Genomic DNA, 26,104 nt, shown 5'->3' on the forward strand with positions numbered 1-26,104 from the left:
GGACCTGGCAACTAGTTGGGAACAGTCATGACCTTGCACATAGGCTCATCCAGGATACGCAGAAAACAATTGTACATATTGCAGTTTTAGGTTAGGTATGGCTATGTATTGGACTCATGTTAAGGTTAGCCATAAAATGTGTTAAATATCTGTATTCAAAATGTGACTGAATATGTTTGGGTTTTCTGCATATATGTTAAAATTGATTGTGTTATGAAATTTAATTATGTTTTATTAACTTGTAATAAAATACGGCCGGGGTTATACGACCCCTAATCCAAAGAGTGGTGTTAGGGTGTTTTACTATTGATGCCTCAGGGAAGAGAGGGTTTGGGGGTAAGGGTAAACTGATCATTTCATGGAAAGGGACTGGGCAATACTAGGCCATATGAAGGCAGGCACCTGCTGGTGAAGCACAGTATTAGCAGCACAGGCAGAGCAGAGACAACTGCCTCTCTCGTCTAGGGAAGCCGTTTTTTTCCTCGGGATGTAGCAATTCGCTGGATTTTAGTTCCGTGCAGGAAACCTGTATGCGGTGAGTCTGGGGGACGCCTCTGAAGAAGCATCTTCTAAACAAGGAGTGGGAGACGGGTCACCTGCTTCGCAAAAACCAGGGAATTTAGAGCAAAGTGGTGGATTAATTGCAGAAGGGACCAGCGCCGCGAGACACCCGCTGGAGGATGCACGTGAGGAGGACGGAGGGTGCAGGCTGAGTTTGATCTGCCAGCTCGGAGTCTGCACCGGACAACTTCTGCCCACACCTCCAGTGCACGGACACTGATGGACCAGTAGCTGCAGGTAGGCGATGAGCGGTCATTGTGCTTCCATTCTGCCCAGTGTCCTGCACCGAGGACTGCTGGTATTAAAGCGCATTGAAAGTCACATCTCCGGAGCTTCACGCCAGGCTGTTAGCACATTGTCAGCCTCACTGGTTACCCCAGAGGGCACCTCCTCCCCTGCCCCACTCTGGCGCACAAATATCCCGCCATTAATCTGCATTCTTCCCAGGGTACAGTTGGAGACATCTCTCCTCCTCCTGGCAGGCAACCTCTCTATGTTTTACCCTGCCCACCACGTAGAAGTGCTTCCTCAAACCAGATGCCATTTCTATTCGAAAATGCCCCCAAAATGTTTCAACCCTATAAAAAGAGAGGGGCATCCCTGCAGAGCCCTCTCTATTTATAATCATTAAAGCGTGGCACCCAGGGCCCTTATTGTACATGCTACACGTATTAGCGAGTCGAGAGATGAGTTTAGGAGTTTGGGAAGGGTCTGTACGGCCACCCCAGGCACGACTAGGCACCTCATTAGAATGCAGCACAAGTGTTTAAATAATTGAGTACACGCCTGTAGCCCTTTCAACACTACAACTCTGCTTTAGGACGTACTGCACAGCATGAAGGAATATAGAATCAACTTACAGTTGCGATTCAAGGAACTGCACAGCTAGACGTGACGCCGCTTTTGTTCGAATTCCTTACACTAGCCAAGTATTTCTTTTTATCTCGAGTAAAATGTGTTTTTCGTAGAAATGTGGGCGGGTTTGGAAACAGCATGCCTTGGCGTTAAGTAAAAAATAGCTTTGCCTGGTAGCATTGTGGTTTGCACATCTCGTACCGGAGGCGATGTTTGGCCTGCTTACAGTACTGTAAAGTAGCCAATTGCTGTAACTTCGGGTATCTCCATACGTGTGGACTGTGCGTGCATGTCGGCTGCAGGGTTGATGAGCTGGCTGGTGCGCGAGCCAGTCACACTTGTGTGTGGAGCACCTGCTAATGAGAATAGGTATGCCTGCTTTTTGTCAGTCTGTGCACGGCTACCTGATGAAAGAGATCAGTGCTGGAGAGGGAGAGTCCTCGCCCTGAGATTTGGGCTGCTCTGTCTCCGTTTGATCTCTCTCATCTCCTGTCTCAAATGCATAAAGCGCGTGCACATTCTCTCGCTTCCAATGCAAAGCAAAACCCTGTTTTGTTTTATAGAAGCGAGGTATGCAATGCAGAGCGGGCTCATGTTCAGTCCATTTCCCAACATTGGTTAGCCAAGACTACATTTCTGTAGCTGATTGGACGTTTTTCTTCTTGTGTTTGTGCACATGAAGATGCTAACATCGCATGCGTGCACTCTGTACAGAAGCATATATTTATCATTAGATATCCGATTTGTTTAAATGAATGCATGCTAACACCTTATCCTATTGAATCTAAGCGCAAAGGGACACCCCATTTCACTCAACCTGGCATAATAAAATGCATGTTCTTAAACAGGGCTTCCCTTAATATCCGTTTGGCAGTGAAAGTCACAGCTAACTCATGGTTATGATACACCAAGTTCACTAACCTATACTCACGTAGTCATTTAATAATGTGTAAAACCGTTGTCGTCTTGTGCACCAATACATAAAGTGTATAACATGATATGTATATATAAATATATATATATATATATATATATATATATATATATATATATATATATATAATATATAATGTGTGTGTGTCTGTGTGTGTGTGTGTGTGTGTGTATATATATATATTGAAGCGCAGGAAGCAGGCTGCTATGTTACTGCCAGTGTGGCTGGGGGAAGTTGTGTGCACTCCCATGCGAAAGGGCACATTGGAATGAAATATATATATATATCATATATATATAGATCATGTCATCAAGGCTTTGGCCGAAACGCGTCGTGGCAAACTGGTGTTTGGGTTCACAATAAAGATTTAACACCGAGAACTGGGTCTCGCATCATCCTTTGGCAGTATATGCTGAGCTGTTCAAAGCTGAGGACGACATACAACATATATATATATCTATATATATATATATATATATATATATATTTACAAGTGCCTCGCAAACCAAGGAATGACGATGCAGTGTTCTAGCCAACTTTCTTTATTCAGTCAGCTGGCTGAATAAAGAAAGTTGTCCAGAACACTGCGTTGTCATTCCTTGGTTTGTGAGGCACTTGTAAATGTGAGCGGACCTTATTTGGGTGGTCTGTTTTCGACCACGCACCCTCTGCTTTTGGGGCTGCAGCGCCTGCAACCTAAACCTGGAGGAGATATATACATGTGTATATTACCTACTGGCGATAGCCAGTAGGTATATATAGTTAGGAGCTAGCTACCATAGGAAATCTGCAATATTCTATTGGGAATAACTTTGGCGCCGGATGAGGAATTTGCGTGTAATTTTCCACAATTTTGGCCAGCTCCGCTGCGCTCCTTCCCTGAAAGTTTCGGGGAGATTCGTGGAGTAGGGGCTGAGAAAAAAGGGGGGTCCCAAAACGTGTTTTCCCCATGTTAATTTCCATAGGACGTTCTGACAAGGCTACAGCCCGAACTGCTGAACGGAATTACACCAAACTTGGCAAAATTGTAGGGACTGGTACGCAGAAGTGCCTTTGCTATATTTGGTGAAAATTGCTCCAGTGGTTTTTATGAAAATTAACTTAAAAAACACATATATATCTGGGCGGAGCCTAACCACACATCTCATCGTGAGATCTGGTTGGCTGTCAGCACTTCATCCAAGAAGTGTTGGCAGCCATCTTGGGACCAATATACATGATAGCACCTCATTAAAAAGCATTGTAGTTAATAGAGGGTTTTAGGACTTTAGTTACATTATAAATCATTTGTTGATGGTACCATACTCATTTTAGGAATTGTGGTGTGTTCTAAGGTGATTTTACCATGTGAAAAAGCCTTCTGCTGGGATATCATGAATCATGTTTGAAAGAAAACTATTATCCCCACAGTGGCTTGGAAGGGGATCTATAAGCTAAACTGAAAGCATATTTTCTGTAAATTCACATTATCTTTCTCAGTCATGTGAGAATGAAGTCTGACATTCTCAGTAAAACATGTACATCCAACAAGGACAGAGACTGTCAGTTGATTCCTTTGTGTTCTACTGCAGCCTCCTAGAGTGTTCTAAAGAACAACTAGAGCGCTAACAGTCCTACTTATTACAAAGGTATGGCACACCTGAAGCCATCTTGATTGGAATAAAGTGGTAACTCTTAAAACATTTAATTTAAAAAGGAACAAAATGAGGGGGTATATTTTGCCATAGAAAGTATTATTAGTGCTGCAGAAAGAAAAATTAGGGCACATTTTGAGTGACTTCCCAAATCCTCTTCTATTTCATTAAAAATTCTGACATGCAATCTCCCAAGATGGCCACCAGAGACAAAAGAGCCCAAATGTAGCCCAAATATCACCCAGATGTAGCCCAAGTATAGGCCAAATGACAGAATGTCCCTGGGTCTTCTAAAGAACAACTAGAGCGCTAACAGTCTTACTTATGACAAAAGTATGGCACACCAGAAGCCATCTTGATTGGAATGAAGTGGTAAGTCTGAAAACATTTAATTTAAAAAGGAACAAAATGAGGGGGTTCATTTTGCCATAGAAGCTATGATTAGCAGCAGACTTCCCTGGTGAGCAGTAGCTTTACTACAGTGATCTAATGAGCAACTAGAGTGCTAACATTCAGAATTTATGGCAAATGTGTGACACATCTGAATGCCTTCTTAATGGAACCAAAGTAAAAAAGCATTGAAAATGCAATAGATCTCGCCCTCGTTTAAGTTAAAGCCATTCTGTTTGTAATGAGGTGGCTTTTTAGCTTTGCTTTTTTTAGTGTTTTTAAAACTTTCATGTAAATAACATGCATATGTATATGTATGCATGCATTTATATTTGTATTTATATAGAGATTCAGATTATATATGTTTATATATGTATATATATATATATATATATATATATATATACACATACATAAATGCATATGCATATATATATGTGTATATGTGTGCATGTAGAGAGGGGTAGAGAGGTAGAGGTGTAGAGGTAGAGAGGTAGAGGTAGAGGTAGAGAGGTAGAGAGGTAGAGGTAGAGACTAGTAGAGAAAGAAGTAGAGAGAGGTAGCGAGGTAGAGAGAAGAGAGTGAGTAATAGAGTAGAGAGTGAGCAGTAGAGTAGTAGAGAGCAGTAGAGAGAGTAGCAGAGAGTGAGTAGTAGAGAGTGGTAGAGTAAATAGTAGAGTGAGTAGTAGAGAGTAGTAGAGAGTGAGTAGTAGAGAGTAGTAGAGAGTGAGTAGTAGAGAGCAGTAGAGAGTGAGTAGTAGAGAGTAGTAAAGAGTGAGTAGTAGAGAGTAGTAGAGAGTGAGTAGCAGAGAGAGAGAGAATAGTAGAGAGTAGTAGAGAGTGAGTATTAGAGTGAGTAGTAGAGAGTAGTAGAGAGTGAGTAGTAGAGAGAGAGTAGTAGAGAGTGAGTAGTAGAGAGTAGTAGAGAGTGAGAAGTAGAGAGTGAGTAGTAGAACGTAGTAGATAGTGAGTAGTAGAGAGTGAGTAGTAGAGAGAGAGTAGTAGAGAGTGAGTAGTAGAGAGTAGAGAGTAGTAGAGAGTGAGTAGTAGATAGTGAGTAGTAAGGATTGAGTAGTAGAGAGAGAATAGTAGAGAGTAGTAGAGTAGTAGAGAATGAGTAGTAGAGAGTGAGTATTAGAGAGTTGTGGAGTAGTAGAGAGTAAGTAGTAGAGAGTAGTGGAGAATATTCCAAAGTTTGGCACAGCACCACTTGCACAATAAGTCCAATCAAATCATATCACTTAGAGTCCTTATTGAAGCGCTGAATCTTGGTGTATATTCAAATGCATTTATTTTCCTTAAGTTTATGTACCACAGCCAGCTGACGCGTTTCGTTCTGTACAACAGAACTTCTTCAGGGCGTTCTTATTTCCTTCAAGTTATGTCGGTATCCTGTTGTCATATAACTAGATATTTCTTCCAAATGTTAGACGAGACGTAAGTACATTCTTATTCAAAGTGACTAGGTATCAATTTTACCCACACAATTTGGGCAGACTTGAGTAATTTATAGCATCCTCAAAGTCAGCCTTTCAAAAATTCCAAAGTATAGGACATGATAATCCAAATCCAAATGTTTCTCAAGAAAAGTCATTTTCAATCGTTCGGAATTTCGGCGTTTGGGCAGATATGACCCAGGGACCCCCCAGTATGCAAGGGGAATTAGTCCCCCCTCTGCAAACGCGCCAGTGGCCTGCGTTGCAGAGAGGTGTAAAAAGAGGCATAGCCTCATTACACCTCTGTGCAATGCACCCCCTGGCGCATACTGGAGGTTCCAGGTGGGCTAGTTGGCCCCCAGGGACCCCCAGTATGCAAGGGGAATTAGTTCCCCCTCTTCAAACATGCACGGGGGCAGCGTTGCAGAGAGGTGTAAAAAAGGGTGTGGCCTCATTACACCTCTCTGCAATCCAGCCCCCTGGCGCATACTGGAGGTTCCTGGTGGGCTAGTTGGCCCCCAGGGACCCCCAGTATGCAAGGGGAATTAGTTCCCCCTCTGCAAACGTGCCAGGGGGCTGCGTTGCAAAGAGGTGTAACAAGGGGCATAGCCTCATTACACCTCTGCAATGCAGCCCCGTGGCGCATACTGGAGGTTCAAGGTGGGCTAGTTGGCCCCCAGGGGCCCCCAGTATGCAAGGGGAATTAGTTCCCCCTCTTCAAACATGCACGGGGGCTGCGTTGCAGAGAGGTGTAAAAAGGGGCGTGGCTTCATTACACCTCTCTGCAATGCAGTCCCCTGGCGCATACTGGAGATTCCTGGTGGGCTTTCAGGTCTTATAAAGTTAGGAATTAGCATTAAAAAAAACTTTAAAATTCACTGAAAAAAACATAGGTTTCAGGCCTTATATAGTTAGCAATTAGCATTTAAAAAACCTTACAAATTCACTGAAAAAACCATAGGTTTCAGGCCTTATATAGTTAGGAATTAGCATTTAAAAAAAAACTTTGAAATTCACTGAAAAAACCATAGGTTTCAGGCCTTATATAGTTAGGAATTAGCATTTAAAAAACCTTTAAATTCACTCAAAAAACGATAAGTTTTAGGGGTGTTATAGTTAGCTGGACATTTCACTCATACAAAACCATTGAAATTGCTCCTATATAGTTAGTTGTACTAACTATATTTTGCGCACCCGCAATCCACTGCTGATGATGTCACATATTACATCATTCATGACCTGGTCAGTGACATCACTGATGACATCTCAAATGACAGAAAAGGCAGAACCCATAGCCACGCCCCGGACTTGTTTAAATGTGTCCCCATCAAACATAAAATAGTTGTTCCTGAGGCATATTTTCATCATGTCCATGAGATTGCTAGTATGGTCTAGGTAACATATGTTTCTGTTCTTTAGATAGTGATAACTGGCTTCCATTCCTTGGACGTGGTCAATGATAGTATAAAGAGCACTTACGTCCAAGGTAATGAGCAGAGAGCCCTCTGTCCATTGTAAGGTATTAATTTTATTAAGGAAGTCTGTGGTGTCTTTAGTGTAGGAGGGTAACAAGCATACCGAATGAAATGTGATTTACTAGAAAATGTAAAATCATATGATATGAGGTCTATACTATGGGTTGCGGAAAATAATTTAGAAAATAATTAATTAAGAGAGTCGCAACATGTTTTGATACAAACTAAACTTGAATGTTTATTGATTATTGTTTCAATATATATGCTAAACTGAAGGACTTTATGTCTTCTAAATAGAGCATAACTATACGAGTTGATGTAATCAGATATGTAGTTCACCTTTTTTTATACCACTTAGCAATGGCGGATCCATTCACATGTGTGATCATGTGACTTTCACATACTAACATGCCTTTGTCTATGTTGTTGGTCTCGTTTAAATATGCTGTAAACATCGAAGCAATTCATGTGAGCAAGACACAGCATTGTGTTGAAACGCGTAGCGTAATTTGGGAATAAACACCCTTTTTCTTCAGACATCTGTCTCTGAGTGCGTATTTGCTGGACTTAGCAACTTGGTAAATTGAAAATACTAACGGCTTTGGGTTCGCCGGAGTAATAGGCCACCTGACTATGGGAGTAATGGTCTCGGAAGGACCCTAACTATCTTGGATATATATATATGTATATATATATATATATATATATATATATATATATGTATATATATATATATACATATATATATATTTATGTCTAATTGGTGACTCTGTAATGTAGTCCAATATTGCGTCTAGGGATTCCATAAACCACAAGACTGACGGCCGAGGAGTTTATGAATGATACTAGAACCACAAGATGGCCATAGAGGACCATATCACACGTTACATCTAAAGTTATTTTTAGAACATATTTTAGCACAGTCCTTTTAATTAAAAAAATATATAATATAAATACTTACAGGAGCTTTCAGTCAGCCCTCTTCATTCATTGATGTGATGTAGTGTCATTCAAATTTGCTTCCACCCACCTCAGCATAGAGGATGGGGCAAAGGGTCAGTCCACTTCGGCCATTGGCTTACCTCACTGTAAGGGACCACATTCTGCTCTTTCAAAATGGCACATCTACTCCACAAGTAGTCTCCTTCAGTTTCAGGTGCAACTGATGCAATGTGTGTTTTACATAAAAATATATATTAGGCGGTAATGCCCAAGTACCCAGGAGGCGCAAGTGGCGTTTTCACCCGCTGTGGTTGCCCCTGGGGCATTTTGGTATTACTGAAGGGGCCGTAGAAGCTTGCGCGGCCCCCTGTGTAATACCGATAGCGCTGGCCCACATAAAGCGCCAGCGCTATCATCCTATCAGGAGGCGAATTGTCAGTGTGCCCCGATGGCAGTCCTATGGAGGGGGAAAAGGGGATCCCAGGGACCTCCCATACATCCCCTAGCAGGTGGACGCAGTCACTCATTGCACCCTCCTGCAAGGGAATCTCCAATTTCCATCAAAGTGCAGGTGGGGTTCTACCTGCATAGCTTCAAAGCAGTTGTTCAGTTTTTCACCTGAATGCGCGGCCCTGGGGGCAGCGCAAGTTCGTGGCTGCCATGGGGCAGTGCATTCATTGTAATGTGGTGCATGTTCCTTGCTTGCGGTGGGTGCTCCTTTTGAAATCCTGTTCGAACTGGGGGTCTCTAATTGGCAGAGGTAGGTACCACTGTCCAAATAGGGACCCTTGCTTCTAGTCAGGGTAAGGAGGAAACACTCTTTAGATAACCGCTGCTCACCCCCTTGGTAGCTTGGCACAAGCAGTCAGGCTGATCCAAAAGCAATGTGTAAAGTATTTGTACCAACACTCACAGTAACACAGTGAAAACACCACAAACTGACTCAACATCAGTTTAGAAAAATAAAGGTATTTAATCTAAACTACACAAGACCAAAACGACAAAAATTCAACATACACAGTTCAAGAATATGGTTGCGAAAGAGTTCTTAAAGTTGTGATAAAATAATCCACAATTGAGTGAAAATTCACAGTTCCATCACGTTTAGCCAACAGTACCTTTAAATGCGACAATGTTCCAAAGCAGAAGCTGGTGCGGTGGAAAACAAGCAATGCGTTGCTCCTGAGATGATGGGGAGGCGTTGGCGACAGTCCTGCTGCAGCAGCGGGTGTGTTGTGACGAATCCGGTCTTTATGGGGAGGAAGGCGATGACTTGTATGGATTCCGAGGTGTAGGTACCATAGGAAGTTTGTTCTTGCAAAGGCACGATGCGATGATCTGTGACAATCTCCAGGGCAACGATGCGTGATCCAGCGGCGATCTTCCTCTCGCAGCTCCTCGATGCGATGGCTCTGCGACGATGTTCGCAGCGATGATGATCTTCTCGCTAATGAAGGATGCGACGTCTCCAGCAGTGGCAACAGGTGCTGCAACGATCTCGGCCTTCGTAGCAGTGGGAATTTCCTCGCACTGTCGGGGATGCGCTCTGCAATCGAGCGATGCAATAACTTTTCTGTAGCAAAGTCTCTCAAATCTTGGTTTCCAGCTTCCCAACACAAGTACCACTTCCAGAAGCACCACACCTGGCCAAAGCACGCTAGGAAGGACACAGCTCTCTTAGCAGAGCTCAGGAAAGCTGGGGGTGAAGTCCCTTTGTTCCTGGGACTTCAAAACAGGAAGCCAGCTCACAGCAGGCCCTTGGAGATTCCTTCAAGTAAGGGGACAAAGCAACAACAAAGTCCCTCCCCTCTCCTAGGCAGCAAACCAACTGCAGGTCAGTCCAGCATCACACAGCAGGACAGGCCTTCTTCTTCAGTCTGCCAGCTTTCTCCTTGGCAGAGGTTCCTTCTTGTTTCCAGGATGATCTAATTTTCTGTAGTCTGGGGTCCTGTACTTATACCCCTAAAAGTCTTTGTTCCCTTTGTGCAGGAGGGCTATGAGCCCAGTCTGAACCAGTTCTTGGTGTTCCTTGAGCACTTTGTTTTCCTGGCCTCTCCTTTCTATTCAGAGAGAGGGGCAGGGTCATCAGCCGCCCAGCAGGAGGTGGAGCCAGCATTGTGGAGGGAAATCACAGCCCTGGAGCACTTTGTTGACATAATTCCTTCTCTCCTTTCACAGTGCAGGGCAGAGATATCAGACACACCACAGGGCGTGGAGCCAGCACTGTGGGGGGCAGGCACAGTCCTATTCAGGTCCCAGGTGCTATCTCCTCCCACCACTCATGATGCAGATGCAGTCATTCAGCCTAGGGCTGACTCATGCAGCCTCCTGGGGGCGCCCCAGCCACTCTCAAACCAGACAGTCAATTCACAAACAGACCAAGGCACACAGAAAGGTCAGACAAGAGAACAGCCACTTTCTAAAAGTGCTGTTCTCAAACACAGGATTTAAAAACAACCTTTCCTAAAAGATGAGTTATTAAATTCTGAGTTCAGGGATACTAGACTTTTATGTCCTATCTTGCTCCTATGGGAAGATATGCTGGTAGCCACTGTAGCCAGCATTCCCCTATGGGCAAGATAGCCTTACAATAGTGAAAAATGAAAATGGCTGTAATTGACTACCAGAGCATGTCACCTGCACTAGTGCATGCTCTATCTTTCACATACACTGCCCAAGGGGGTACCTTGGGCCTTCCATAGGGGTAACCAATGTGTACAGAAAGGGAAGGGTTAGGCCTGGTCAGTGGGGACACTGACCAGGAGGACATGGCAGTTCACAGACTGCACACAGGCACTGCGGTGGCAGACCTGAGACACCATTTTAGGGCTACTCATGTGGGTGGCACAATCAGTGCTGCAGGCCCACTGGTAGCATTTGAATCCCCAGCCCTGGCATACTCAGTGCACTTTACTAGGGACATCTTGGTAATACAAATATGGCAATCATGGATAACCAATCACAATAACAATTTACACAGAGAGCATATGCACTATAGCACTGATCAGCAGTGGTAAAGTGCCCAGAGTCCTATTGCCAACAGCCACAGGTCAGGAAAAACAAGGGAGGAAGAGCAAAATGTTTGGGGATAACCCTGCAAAAAGGGCCATTTCCTACAAAGCCCATACAGTAATATGGTCCCACGCCTATTAGCTTTGCCAGTGCTTGTATATAACATGTTTTTATTAGGAATAATTAGCTTGAAAAATTAGTTTTCTTCACAATGGATATAACAATTCGAAATGATTTATTTTAAAGTGTTTAGGCTTAAAATAATGTTGTTATAAACAATGGTGAGGGCCAGTTGATCAACGCATTGCTATGGCTTCAGCATTTACCACATAAATATAGACTAACTGAATTTAATGTGGTGATTTGAAAATGTAAAAAAAATAGTTATTTCTAGCTTAAGTGGATCACAATAACACTGACAGAGAATGTGTCACATGACCCCAAATAATATGCCTTTTCTTTCCACACAATTTCGATAACCTTACTTCCTTGCCACATAATCCTAATAGTCCTAACTAGGGTTAAACTCTGCAGAGTGAATTAGGCGCTTTGTACTAATGAAACTTGTATTACACACGGAATGATTGATTGATTGAATGGTGAAATATTTTCTATATTTGACAGTTTCTTGTGAAATGTTTTATACCTTTGCATTTTGAGCAATTCAAGCACCAACACATGTAATCTAAGTATGTAAACGTACAAAGACATATTTATGATTATTTAATGCTCGTAATACACTTAGATAGGTATCTCTTTGTATATGCATATATACAGAAATACTTATATTTTATAAATACACATTTATGCACATATATACATTTATTAAAGTATATGCATGTGTTTTAAGTGTGATTGCATGTGTAGAACCATATATTATATAAAGCATAATGTACTACTTTCATTTAAAAATAACTTGCGGCAAGTGGCCATGCCTACATTTCTGGATCTGCTGCATGGCCCCTTCACTGTAGACTCACATGTTCATAAAACCGCATACATACTAACACATTTCCTGTTCCTCTAGTGATATCATAATCGGCTCCTCACACCAACCACACTTGATACAGAATGTCTTTCACGATTGGTTCGGTTGTGAATAGCTTTTATACCATAGCAATGTACACATCTAGATTGTTATTGCTGTTTTTTTTGCATTGGGTGTTATAAATAGTACACGATGTGCCACTGCCAGCACAAGTCTTAATACGCCTTGCCAATTCATGTATTTAATTAAATCAAGAGGCGTATGTTGTGTCAATGACTGTGATGGGGACACTGATTCAGCAGACAGAGCACTGCTGGTACACTGGCAAACACAAGATATTACCCTCATACGAAGCTGCTGTGCTGCAAGACATCCTTCAGGAACCTACAAGGGTATTGCCATTTAGAAAATTGAACATGCACTGCGACTTCAATAAAGCCCACAGCTTGAATAATGCCAGGCAAGTGCTTCGATTTGTGTTTCAACTTGAAATTCGAGAGTCGAAGATAGAGTGTTTGTCGGTGGAATTACAGTAAACAATCCTGCAATTTTCTTCACAATTTCAAGAAAACGCGAGGACTACATCCGTGGGGTTCTTAGAGGCTGTTATTAATCAGTGAAGGGGATGAGAAGTTAGAAGGGGGAGTATAAGGCAGTCGGAAGGATGCAAGCAGGGGGCTCTGTTTCAACCTTCATCCCTCCACAATAACAGCTAGGGCCCCTCAATAAGTACCATGTTCTTTTTAGCACGCCCACTGATTAAAGGAGCATTTTCAAGATGCAAGCCAGCGAACAACTTGTGTGTGCATGCTACACTCGGTGGTTGCGTACAGCAAACATGGACTTAGATGAGGAAATGGCACACCCAGGAAATTGTAAGGGAAATGCAGGGTAAATTATGATTTAATCAAAACCCTAGTACATTCCGGTAAGTACACCTCGATCAAATTACAGCCAAAAGGACCTTGTGAACGTGGTCCAGAAGGTGAAGGCAAGTGCACCGGTTGTCTGATTTGTGCAGGATGCCTGTAGAAAGGGATGCATTGGACAGTAAACCTATTTACCGTATAGTATAAAGGACAGTAATAGATAGTAATAAAATGTCACAATTATTCGAAACAAATATATAGATATATGCGCTTTACGGACAGATTGAACACAATAGTTAATGCGCTTTAATGTACACGTATAATTCGAGCGTTTTAGCATTGAAAGTACTTAAATAAACAAAAACGAGGAAGCTATGCACAGGCGTAAACCACCATCTTAGTTAATCCGTTCCTGTTTTTTGCTTTTCCTTCACCATGTGAGTTCTTACACTGAAGTAAGGTTGATGTAGTTATTAAAGAAATACATCACTACTGTTGAAGAGGAACGCTACTCTCAGGAAGGCAGCAAAAACAAAGGACCGTGGACTGTTTCTCCTGCACCTCTAAACCCGTTTCATTGCATGTGACAGTCCCGCGTGACAAACCCAGACACCAACCGTCCTGTGGTGTCAATGTGTCCCAGATCCTAGAGCAATACTTGAATGGTGTGCGCAGGGATAAAAGAATATCCTGGAATTTGCTCTGTAGTGTTCCCAAAAATTCTTTATTGAATATATTTCATAAATAACATGAAGTTCAGCAAACGCGTTTCGTCCTCATTGAGAACTTCATCAGGGCTGAAAGTGAACAGACAAAGGGCAGACATAAATATACATAAATATATATTTAAAAATACATACCCTAGACAATACAAATATCAAATTTAACACATGACAACGTAATATGGCACATACCAAAAGGACAACTGTCACAAAATAACCACAACACTTACACAAAATGATGTATATATAAGACCATAATTTGAATTTCTTTTTACACATGAACATAACATAGATAGTAAATAAATATAAACAAAAACAATGACACCATAGATAATACTTGGCATAATGGGAAAGAAAAGATAGCACCATACAAAGAAACATTCAAACAAGAAACAAAATAAGGATAAAAAATTCTCAGACTCCTCAACGAGTTGGTAGACACACTGAAAGATAAAATTCTGCATCTCAGGACATTAGTCCATCCCTATAAAGTATCCTAATCCAAGTTCAACAAAACATTGATTAATGACATGCCAAAGGCTACACAATCACCCCTACTCTCTTCTGAAAGGGAAAACATTGAGCCAGTAAGGCCTTCTATATTTTTCTTTATGAAATTAGTTTTCAAGTTAGAGGGAAAAACGTTAAAGTGTGAACCAACGTCAAACGTTGTTCATACTACAGTCTGGATTGTATGACAGCGGTGTACATGGCTAAACCACAATGCTTCTACTATGCTGCTTAAGCCACAAATGCATCTGAATAACACATTTCTTTACCATGCGTGTCTTTAACACCAACTTATGTGGTAAAGACATGAGTGATATAGGTATGTGTGGCAAAGATCACACCCTGTACCACTTGTCGTCAGCCCTAACAACTGTCCCACCCCCAGGCCTAAAAAGTACCCAACCCCACCCTGAGCCCTAAAAACGAACCCAACCCCCCGTGAACCCCAAAAACTACCCGACCCCCCCAGCCCTAATAAGTACCCCTACTCCCTGAGCCCTTAAAACTGCCTTCCCCGAGAAGAACCCTTCTTCACAGAAAAATAATGCAATGGCAACTAAAGCAAAGAACAATCAAATAACTATACAATACTAGACCTGGAGTCAATATCAGAGGTGCCTATCTGCTACCCCATGGCGTACAAATAGAAAGAACAAGCATTGGCATTGCCAATAGGTCTCGCTTTTGGGACCTTATAAGTATTTAGTTATGCAGCACAATATCTTTGGTGCAACAACATCAACTGTTGCATGGCTAAACACTTATAAGGTCCCAAAGGCCGAGACCTATTGGCTATGCTAATGCTTGTTTTCGTAATTCCTAACTAAGTGTAGAGATTGAGGAACACTATACTTCTGACGTCCTTCTTTTAATTCTTAACCAAGGTCTTCTACTAATGGGAATCAAGGACAAGAAGCAGACACAGAAGCTGAGCTCCAAAATAATTAATTGTGCAGCAGTTCAGTAGGCTAGTGCACACGCTACACAGGCTGCACAATAACAGACACTAAAATAATGAAATACCATAGGATACACCAAAACAATATGGAGCCTCTACGATCATATTAAAAGACCAGCTCTGGAGCTCACTTACAAGAGAGAACTAAATCAGAAGGTGCATCTCTTCTGTAAGAAGATTTTACGAACTATTTATGAACTGTTTTGTTTTAAAAAAAATAACATTAATGCTGTATACAAAATCATTTTTTCATTAAAGAAGGAGATATTTTTACTAAAAAAGGCTTATAGTTTGGATGCATTGTTTGTAAGTGTGTGAATAGCATGAGGTAGGGGCAGTAAATAAAAATGAGGGACAGGCAGTGTCTACTCTCCGATACTCACAGTTTTAAACCTGAGGGACAGGAGGGCTCTGGCCTCCCAAATGATACTGATGCAGAGAGATGTGACCTAATCTCACAGCTGAAGTACATAGGGATCCGGTGCAACCTTCACATTTGCAATCCTGTTATTGTGATTCATGGAGGAGCAGGACTTTTACTCCAAGCATATGATTTCAAGTAGGAGGAAGACAAGATTATCGAAAAAGTTAATTGTAAGACCTGGGCTGGGAACCGGGCAAATTGATAGCTCTACATAACCAGAGAAGGTGTGGAGGGGAACAGTCGCCAGCACCAAGTTGCATAACTTCTCTTCATACAGGAGTGCCTTTAAATTGTGTTTTTTCCACACTGGGAAAGCATTGGTTGCATGTCTGAGGCATGGAAGCTGGCATCCAAAAAGGCACATATTTAATCTAGAGGCCACTTCTCTATTAATATTTAAGAGATGTTTACCTGTGAAGGCAGCAGAGTGCAGAGAAAGCTGTATGCTTAACTACGATGGCTGTAAAATATCATGGATGCATGATGTTTGACTGCTAGGGGTACATAGTGAAACAAAGTAACTAGAGTGTTTGACATTGACAGTTCAGAAGTGGCTTGGAAGGCAGATACTTCATTATGAAGGTCTGAGTGCGCCACAGAGTGAATGATGGGTGACATGCCATTGAACTAAAATTCTACCCCCGCCACTGGGGCAGCTTCTCGTCTATGCCAGTGGAAATAGTTTGTTCTCCTCTGTGTGATGTTTGAAACCGAAGCAGCCTGACTTTTTCGCTATGCTCACACTACATGCCTCGTTCCTCCCCCTTTCTGCTGTTTGATCTCAAAACTGCAAATATTTGAGCAGTGAAAATTCAGGGAGCCTGTTCTGGCTGAGCATAATGCCATAAAGTTAGAGAAAGATGGTGGGTGAGCGAACACGTTCACATGCTCAGTGAAAGTGCACTGGGGGCGTGTTCAGTCCATCCAGTCTGTGGGAGGGCAGGGCTATCGGGAGCTAGGGAGTGAGTCCACTCCCTTTTCCTTCGTAGCCCCAGGCACTGCATGCCTAATTTAGAGTGAAGTGTTGTTTCCCGGCCTAGAACTGTGGCTGCCAAGATGTTATCTTATTGAGGCTTGGTGGTTAACCTGGCACCTTAGAAGCAACAGACATGCCTTCTCATCAAGGCTTTCTTCTAGATGCAGTTTGAGGTCCTACCAGTGGCTGCCTCATTACTGCAAACAATTGGTAAAAAACATGAGAGAAAAGGGGAGGTCTAGCTCGGGATGTGTAGTGGTAGTTCGCTAACCGAGGATGAAAGCGAGTGGGGGAAGTGGTTCATTTGTTCCTTCAGGCTTTCTAAGAAAGCATGATACCAGTAGTGGTCGGCAGTAGGAGTTACTGCAGGGCGGTGACGTGGTCAGGGGGAGGGGCAGGGTGGGAGGTAGGAATGTATGGATTACGGAGTTTTAAAGGTAAGTTAACATTTAAATAAATAAAACGAATTTCGTTGTGCGCACTGCATCACATTTGGTGATGCAGTGCGCGCAACAAAATTCTTTTTATTTATTTAAATGTTTACTTACCTGTAAAACTCCATAACCCATACATTCCTACCCCCCACCCTACCCCTCCCCCTGCCCACGTCACCGCCCTGCAGTAACTCCTACTGCCGACCGCTACTGCATGATAGCACGAAATGAAAGGGTAAAAAAAATAGCAGAAAGGAAATCTCGGCTGAAGGCAAATATCTTGAAACAGCGCGGAAAGAGTGGAGGCAATGGGGAGAATACGGACGTGCAAAAAACGTAAGGGAGAGAAGTGCACGAGGAAGACTGCTAAACAACGCGACACGTCCGTGAAAGCAATCATGATCACAGGGACGCGCTCTGTGGTCGGGGAGGGGTGGAGCAAGGTGTGCTACATTGGAGAGGCGGAGCGAGGCGCATGCGCTTGTACGCGTATTCGCAAGCTGGTGGCAGGGAAAAGCAGCCTTTGGTAGCACTTCGAAAAGCCACAGTGCATGCGCTGGATCAGGCAAGGCCTAAAAAAGGGGCACTCCTGACATACCGAAAAATCTGTTATTTTCACTTAAAGTCATACCAAAACCAGTAATTCAGTGTTGATTAGTGGTAATCATCACAGGTTATCTTCATAGGCTCGTGCTTCAAACGGATCAATCTGTGACAAATATGAATATTCATCCACTTCGGTAATATTTTGTTGTGTTACTTGAGTGGATGTTTAATTGGGATCGGGGTATGTAAGGCCTGATCTTTTTTATTTTTGTGGCATTTTTAGTGAGCAGCCAATGGACTCCTGTAAATGGACATACTTATTTCAGTGTCTTAATTGATCCCCAAATTGATATATAACAACAAGGGACACCTAAGTGCTGCTGTAAAAATATGTCAAACCATTGCCATGGATTTATCTGGAAGTTACGTTTGAACAATGAAGATGCTATAGACATGTTTTTACTTGTGGAAGATTAATTAGCATGCACGGTAGACAGTTGATATCATAGTGTTTGTTTGAGGAGCCTTGTAGTTTAGACTTTCTTCAAGTAGCAGATGTCAGTTTCATTACTGCATTCATTATGAGCCCTCTGTAACCATGGCTTTGACTATCTCAACTACCACTTCCTCAGATTGAAGTGCTGATCGATGATGGGAGACTGCACAATTAGCAGATGGAGGCACTTATGATACCTCATGTTTCTTGTGTTGTAATTCTTGTAGTTCCAGTTACAGCTCATGTATCAGCAGTAAGTTTGGCAGCAGAGGAGAGGAGCATGATGGTTCACATGGTTCATCTGGCTTTGTTAGTAGATGTGAGAATGAAATGCACTTGCTTTGGTGGTGGGTGGGAGGAAAGGAGTGGTTGAGGAAAAAAGCCTGGGGTAAAAAGGTAGGTGGAAAGGTCTAAGAAGGTGGCCAGGGGGAGAGATATGAAGGTGAGAGTAGAATATAATTGTTAAGACAGTATCAGAAGATTTAGTTGATAGTCCACATGAGAGTTTTTCTTGACTGTCGCTGCTGTTGGGGCCATCTGTGAGGGGAGGTGGTTGATAGTCAATGAGGAGGTGCTTTTAAATTGTTTAATGAAAGATGGATAATAGGAGATAGTGACGAGAGATGTGTGTGTGATGACAAGAGTTTGGAGTGAGCGTAGATCTGGGTGTGTCGTTAGGTGGGGCAAGGTGCTTAAAGTATTTAGGGAGAAAGGTGAGAGAAGGAGAAAGGTCATTTAAGTTCGTCTTCCCAGAGTGTGAAGTTGTAGGGTGATATCAGGTCGGCAGAGGAGATGATGTTTGTATACAATAGCAGTGAAAATGTGAACGGAGCGGGGTCAGGGAAAGAACAATGAGGGAGAAGGTTATACATGCAGACACTTGGGGAAGCAATAGGAAGAATAGGAGAATGGCTCCTAAAAATAACCTATTTCATAACTAGGCATCCAGGACTTATCTATTTCATGTTTTACATTGACTTACACATCCTCTATAGATTCGAAGGGTAAGAAGAATAGCATGTTGCACATGCCTTGGAATAACTAGCAGAGCAAAAATAGATAAGTTACCCTTGTTCATGTTTGTTTTGAGGTTTCTATTTTATAATTATTTTCTGAGTATTTCTCCCATCTAAGGAGAATGCAGCAGCCTAGAATTGTGCTAACAAATTAGTGCATGAGACTGGATAATACTAATGAGAATACAGTCTAATAGAGTCAGTGGCAAGTGTATGGACGAGTTTAAGGTATTTCTTAAGTTTAGTAGTATTTTTTTCCTAAAACAGATACATCAATCAGTTGAAGAGAAGGAGAATACTTCAGACCTGGGTGAGGTGGTATAAGATGATATGTTTTTATAATGGTTTTATTCAGCATGTGTAGTCGGCCAGCGGGAGAACACAGAATGATGTTAATAGTTACCCGACCAAACAGAATTTAAGTAGAAAAGATGAGTCCATTAATCATGGCTCCATACATCACATATAAGAGAAGAATGACATTTGCAAAAAAATATCTTTATGAATGAGACATGAGTAACTATCATGGGAAGCAGGTGGTTGATAATTAACTTTTTTGTAAGGGAGCGATAGTGAAGAAATAAAATCAGCAAACAACAGGAAAAATACGTTTGTAAATACTTTCCTCATATTTGGTGTGTTCTGGGTGAAAGACGTATCGACAATAGAGTCTAAGATTGTGCCAGATCGATGAAGGTTGAACACTATATCCAGCGTTATGTGCATCTGTCCTTTGGCTGTTATAGATAGTAGTACCCGAAGAGGTCACTGAAGTAGACGCAAAGTCTGGACTAAATCCCAATCTTTGTGCTAGCATTTATTTTGTGCAGGGGCCAGATTTACAAGGTTTGCAGTTAGCACTCTAATTTTGCCTTATGCATGTAATGTGGTTAGCAGTCCAGTAGTTGGGGGGGCGGAGCTAGTGAGGGTGAAGGGAAGAGGAGGAGCATATACCGGACGAGGGCAGTTAGAGTAGGGACAGGGATGTGATAAGAAGCCGATAATAAAGCTCTTGAATAATCATTGTAGTGTCTGTCGTTATTAGCCCCCAGACACTACAATGCATTTCGTCAAACCTGTCAAAATGCATTGCAGGAAAATTCTTGTGAAAGCTCTAATACGTGTGGAATTTAGTGCAGTAAAGACTGATTCCTCAAGTAATTCACAATTCGCAATTTTCCGATTGTAAATCTGAAATGGTAGTAATTTACCAGGTGCCGAGGTGTGAGTTTTTATTTGGTACATGAATAAATAACAATTTACAGGCCCGCTTATAATCTGACATTTAAAGTCGATGTATGGGCCGTTTAAGACCTAGGATACATGTATTGCAAATAGTATAACACCTTTAACGTGTTTGAGAACTCCACGTCGAATGAACATAGTTGAAGAATGGAATCGTTTTCTGTTGAAGAATACTCCTACAAAATGAAAATGATATGTTACAACACTGGGGCAGGCTCACAATGAGACTTATGACATATTATTTCACTAAGTCAGTAGTGAAAACACAGTTTATCACAATAGAGACTCAATTATCAAGGCTATTGATTGGGTAAGTGGAATAATAGCACACACTACTTTTATTAGTTCAGGTCATCTCTCAGATAAAGAAGTGTTACCTATTGTTTCATATTAGCTGCACCAGTTATATAGGTTCAACCAGAACTCATAGCATGACTTTTAGCAGAGCCAATTATATTCTGCAAACATAGCCTGACCTTTACCCATGCCTTCCAGCTGTTACCATTGCGCATAGGACATGGCTGGTTCACATCAAGCTTTGGGTTCAGACCACCTGCCTAGTCTCCCTATCTCCAGGGTCTGAAGAGCACAGCCTTCAGAGCTGCTCACATACTCTCTGATGCCCTGCTTGCATTGTTTGTGAGCATTCTACACTGCTCTGTTTCCATCATGGTTCACTAAAGCAGTTTATTGTTTCAGAAGCAAAGCTTTTAACAGTTTATCATAGTCATTAATGTCTTTGACAACACATGACATTCAGGCCTTTAAGTGGGCCTAGTCTGTCTGGGTCTCGGACCCGGTAGTAATGAACAATGAAAAAGTTCCCTCTATTCATGTCCTGAACTTAACAATGAGTGATTTCTGAATAATGAATGCGGAAAAACTTTGAGGTAATTGTCAGCAATAGAGTTCCTATTTATGTTTCATATGTTTTACTTAATCTTGTGTTCCGTATGAGTGTTTGCTACTTTCAGGATGATGTGTTACTGTATTGTTTCATGTAGCATGTTACCCTTCTATAGGTCATACTTTGAACTGAATCGCTTCCAGGTTCTTACAACGCAACACGATTGAGAGCCCTGGAGTTGAGGCTAAAGGCAGTCGTGAGTTTCTCACAGTGCCTGTCAGTGTGTCAAAAAGGTGTTGAGAACACATGGTCATCTAATCCTCGGCCTCTCTGCAGAGCGCACAGAGCAGTGATCATGCATTCTAGTTGTAATTTTGATTTTGTGCAAATGCGAGTGAAGGAGGTTCACAGATGCCAAAATATTGACAAGGCGAAAGTGCGGAGCTTACAGGTGAGTGGGTGCGTTGGGTGTTTTGGGGTGGTGAAGTGGAGATGTGAGGAAGTGCATTCAGGAGAGAGTGAAAAGAACATGAATGTTTAAGAATGAGTGAACTTAACAGGAGTTATTGAGAGACTCTTAAGAACACTACCTCTTCTACAGGCCTCAGTAATGTTTAATTAAAATTCTCATAACTAAAACATTTTTAATAATAATTACTTGCAAAATAATAGACAGAACAGATAGTCATAACTGGTTTCAGGTATATGTCAGTTGTGTTATATATCTGCATGCAATAACAGACATATCAGAGAGGCACTAAAATACCTGTATGGATATCACTGATACCTAGTTTACACGTTTAAGCCACACTCATAATTAAATAGGCTACATCCCACTTAAATCCCTGATCACATGAGTAGGTGGCACTCATCTCTTCTGTTTAAGAAATGATCACTACGTTAATTACAGCAGAATTATTGATTACAACAGGGATATTTTAAAAGAGGAAGTGGCTACTGCTTTGCTGTTTTCATCTTGAGGGTTAGAGCACATGGGGTGGCCATCTCTATTTTGGCATATTTCTTCTGTGCTTCTATGCTATGTTCTATAACTTTTAGGCCAGGCTATGCCACGTTACCTTTTTTAAAGCACTTGTGATAGAACAACACAGAACACATTGAGGGGCGTTGATTGGGCCTTCTCCAGCCATTGGCTTGTGACCCTCTTTTAGGCATTGGTTCCACAAGCTGTTCATCATGTTTTGGATCAGCCTACAGCCTTGTGCGGGTGGGGGCTTTTTCACCAGTTTTTGTTAGTTTAGGTTGCTGATTGGGTAAAAAGAAGTAGACGTTTTTGTTATTGGTAATATGATTTTGTAAATGGTTTCTATGTGCAATTTTGCTCGGGCTGTTTATGTTTCTGAAGCGCAATAGACTTTTGTGTTTCGAGCTGCATCTTTCAAGACCTCCAAGTGGGTGTCAGAGATAAAAGTTATGCCACTAGTTATTGGGCATGCAGAGTTGATTACAAAGGGAATCCCATCTCGTAAAATAGCTATCACATGAATTGACGATGCAGCAATCTACGTTGATGAGCTACACATTCTTCTTCTTAAAGTTCTTGTTCCTTACTCTTTCTGGTCTTGGGCAGCCTCTTTCTCTATTAAGAGCACATAGTCTCTTTTCTGTGGCTGACGTAGCTGCTCATTTAACATTCCGTCTAGCTGTCATGTAGCATGTTCACTGTGTCTGTGTGGCCCCAGTCCCCCATGCTCTGACATTGTGATGAACGCCACTCTTTCCTTTGCTGACAGGCACGTAATGCAAGTGGGTTTAGAGAACTGCTCTCCTGAGCTCAACCGCAATATTGGTAAGCAGTAACTCCAGCTCCACCTCCTGATTGTCTGCCTTTTCTCTGAGCCAGCCTTCCAATCCACCATGTAGAGCTTCAATAGCATGGAGCCATTTTCCAATGATGACCGTAGAGCTGCCCTGCACAATCTTTTATACCTTCCACCCCTTGCTCAGCCGGTTGTATATCTTCTAAAAATAGTCTGCATTAAATGTGCATCACACATTGGAGATCACCAAGGGCACAAACATAATTTGAAACATGATAGCTGTGGTACTGCAGTCAGTGTAGAGCCTGCACCTGACACAGGGCGAGCACTCCTGCATGGTCTCCAGGCATCCCAGTACCAATTCATCTGAAGTCGTTGCAGATTGAGCTTCCTGATAATTGTGGCACTGCAGGCAGCAGGGCTCACCTGCAAGCAGTGAGGAGTAACAAGTGAGGGTATAAATCAGAACATGCCCTATAGACTGAGGCGTTGTGCAGAACTAAACATCCATTTAGGATTGAGCACCAGGTGATGAGGAACATCTAGGCTTTCATTACAAACAACAAGAAATGGCAAGATTTCAGATAAACGTTCAAGTGAGATGGATTTAAGTTCACTTTCATCAACTATGCAGAAGACCTCTCTCTATTGCCACTGCCCGTCAATACTAATCTTTAGAGGCCAACAGGTCTTGACAAAGGAAATCCAAAACCTATGTACCGAGGTCCTGGCTGCAGCAGCATTGTGTCATGACTGCCTTGCAAGAAGGGTCGTTATTTTATCTTCGATACATCGATGACATTTCCATCTTGTTGAATACCTCCTTTGGAAATTTACAAGATAACATTGCTAACGTTAACACTAAAACCCCCAACATACAATATACACACCATATAAGCTGTCTCAAATTGCATTTTTAGATGTGATGGTGACTAATGGAGGGCTCAGTAATTTCTACAAATGTTTACAGAAAAAACAACCGACAGATACACCGGTCTTCACTTCTGACGTTTTAATCCGGAATCCCTAAACAAATCATCTACTTTATACACAATTCACGAGGTAAAGAATTTCCTTGAACATGAACAATAATAGAGACGAGCGATTAAGTGGTATTACAAGACGAGAACTTTTAAAAACATTTCTAAAAAGGAAGTTCAACCCAGACTAACCTTTGTATCTCGATTTTCCAGTGTAAGTACCCCATTAGGAAAATAAGCGTTGGGAACTATTACAAACTGAAAAGCACTTTGGTAATTTGTTTTCAAAGAAACCTCTATTTGCTTTTCAGCACTCTATGAATTTCAAAGAAATCTTGTGCAGTGCCAAAGAAAAACAACACGAACCAGGCCGAAGCACTATCTGGTGTAATAAATGTGTTTATTGTAATAATAACTGGCACTATGGTGTCGCATCCCACAAAAGGTTACACAATGACCATGAAATACTCACCCACCGGTGACAGAACTGCATAGGTGCTCTGACAATGTCCATGATCTTTTCACCCATACCAGCTAGAAGTGCTATTCGTGAAGCGCTGAGCACGCTTCCTCTAATTACGAGTTCTGCGAGTAAAACGGCTCGTTTTTATTGTATTTTTAAAATTGTGTAAAATTGTGTATTTTCACTCTATAATGCATACAGCATACTTTTAGGTTATTTGCACGCATTTTCGCCACTCTTTGACGGCGCTAGCTGCCGTTAGGGCTTCAGACCGGGGTCAGGGATTTGCGCCCACGGCGGCCATCTTGAGTGTGGGCTAGAGTGGTGTGAGCGCTCTAGTGTCCCACATAAAAGGAAACGGTTGTCTCACGCGCTAGCGGTCGCGTTTGCGGGAGCGCCGTCCCTGCGCCGGAGTCTCGCCTGAGTCAGCCCGTCTGCGCCCGTCAGCGTCCCGGAGGCGCACGGTGCGCGTGCCTGGTGGATCTCATTGAGCACTTAGTAGGATGTACACTAGAGAGGAACTTCTGTCCTATAATGTATATACTGCCCCATGTCAGCGAGTCATCCCCTATTTTGCAGGGGCTATTACTAAGTGTTTCACGTGCGGGTGGACTCCTAGTTTCACCGAAACCCTTCCGTGCAAGCTCCCCCCTTTAGGCAGTAAATGTGCATTGTTAAACACTAGGTCCCTTCCCCAACACGCTCTTGACATCCACAATCTTTTAACACACGAGGAAATGGATTGTCTCTTTCTCACGGAGACATGGCTCGGTGAGGGATCAGAACCTGATTTGGCTATTGCCATCCCTCCTACGCATGCAATTTTCCATCGAGACAGAAGTAAGGGAAGGGGAGGTGGAGTGGCGCTTGTTATTAAGAGGCACATCCCTTGCACTATCTTGTCTGTGGACGACCTACCAGGCTGTGAGACCCTTGCCTTTTCCTTGGCCTTCTCCCCCCATCAATCCTGCTTGGGGATCTTGCTTTATAGACCTCCTGGTCCTCTCGGCTCTTTTACCGAGGATTTGTTATCGACTATTTCCACACTCAGTCTCAGGGCAAAACACTGCCTAATCTTAGGGGATTTTAACATCCACATGGATAAGGGCGAGGATCCTGAAGTGCAAAAATTCCTGGATATGACATCTTTGTTGGGATTTCATATGTACTTGCAGGCACCTACACATGAGAAAGGGCATACTTTAGATCAAATTTTCTCGACCGTTCCGGTGTCCCTCTCTTCCCTTGCCCCAGTCCTCTGGTCGGATCACTCCCTAGCGGACTTTGTGATAGTACATCAGCTGGCGGCCACTCGCAATGTGCAGCGGCAAACAGCACGTATACCTAGAGCCTTTCACAAAGTCACCCCAGCCATGCTTACCCGGGCCTTAGAAACCTATCCTTGTGTTCTCACAGGCAGGTTGGAGGACGATGTAGTGTGTTTTCAGAACTGGCTCACCGCACGTCTGGAAGCCTTGGCACCACCCCGCCAGGTTAGATCAGAACTGGCAAGAGTGTCGGCTCCGTGGTTCTCTGTTACATTGGCTGGCAAGAGAAGGCACTGCAAGAGGCTGGAGAGAATTTGGCGGAGGCAGTATGATACATCTGCT

The 26,104-nt window shown here is 42.5% G+C and overlaps 1 protein-coding gene across 1 annotated transcript in view; it reads left to right on the forward strand.

Annotated features, from left to right (window-relative positions):
* The first annotated feature begins 602 nt into the window (after window positions 1-602).
* SGCZ (sarcoglycan zeta) overlaps window positions 603-26,104 on the forward strand; it is a 4,560,311-nt gene continuing 4,534,809 nt past the window's right edge. The window contains exon 1 of the mRNA XM_078678949.1: window positions 603-798. The gene's annotated coding sequence lies outside the window, so the exon portion shown is untranslated. The remainder of the gene's footprint in view (window positions 799-26,104) is intronic.

This window comes from Lissotriton helveticus, chromosome 2_2 (genome assembly GCF_964261635.1).
Source record: "Lissotriton helveticus chromosome 2_2, aLisHel1.1, whole genome shotgun sequence".
Taxonomy (NCBI): Eukaryota; Metazoa; Chordata; class Amphibia; order Caudata; family Salamandridae; genus Lissotriton; species Lissotriton helveticus.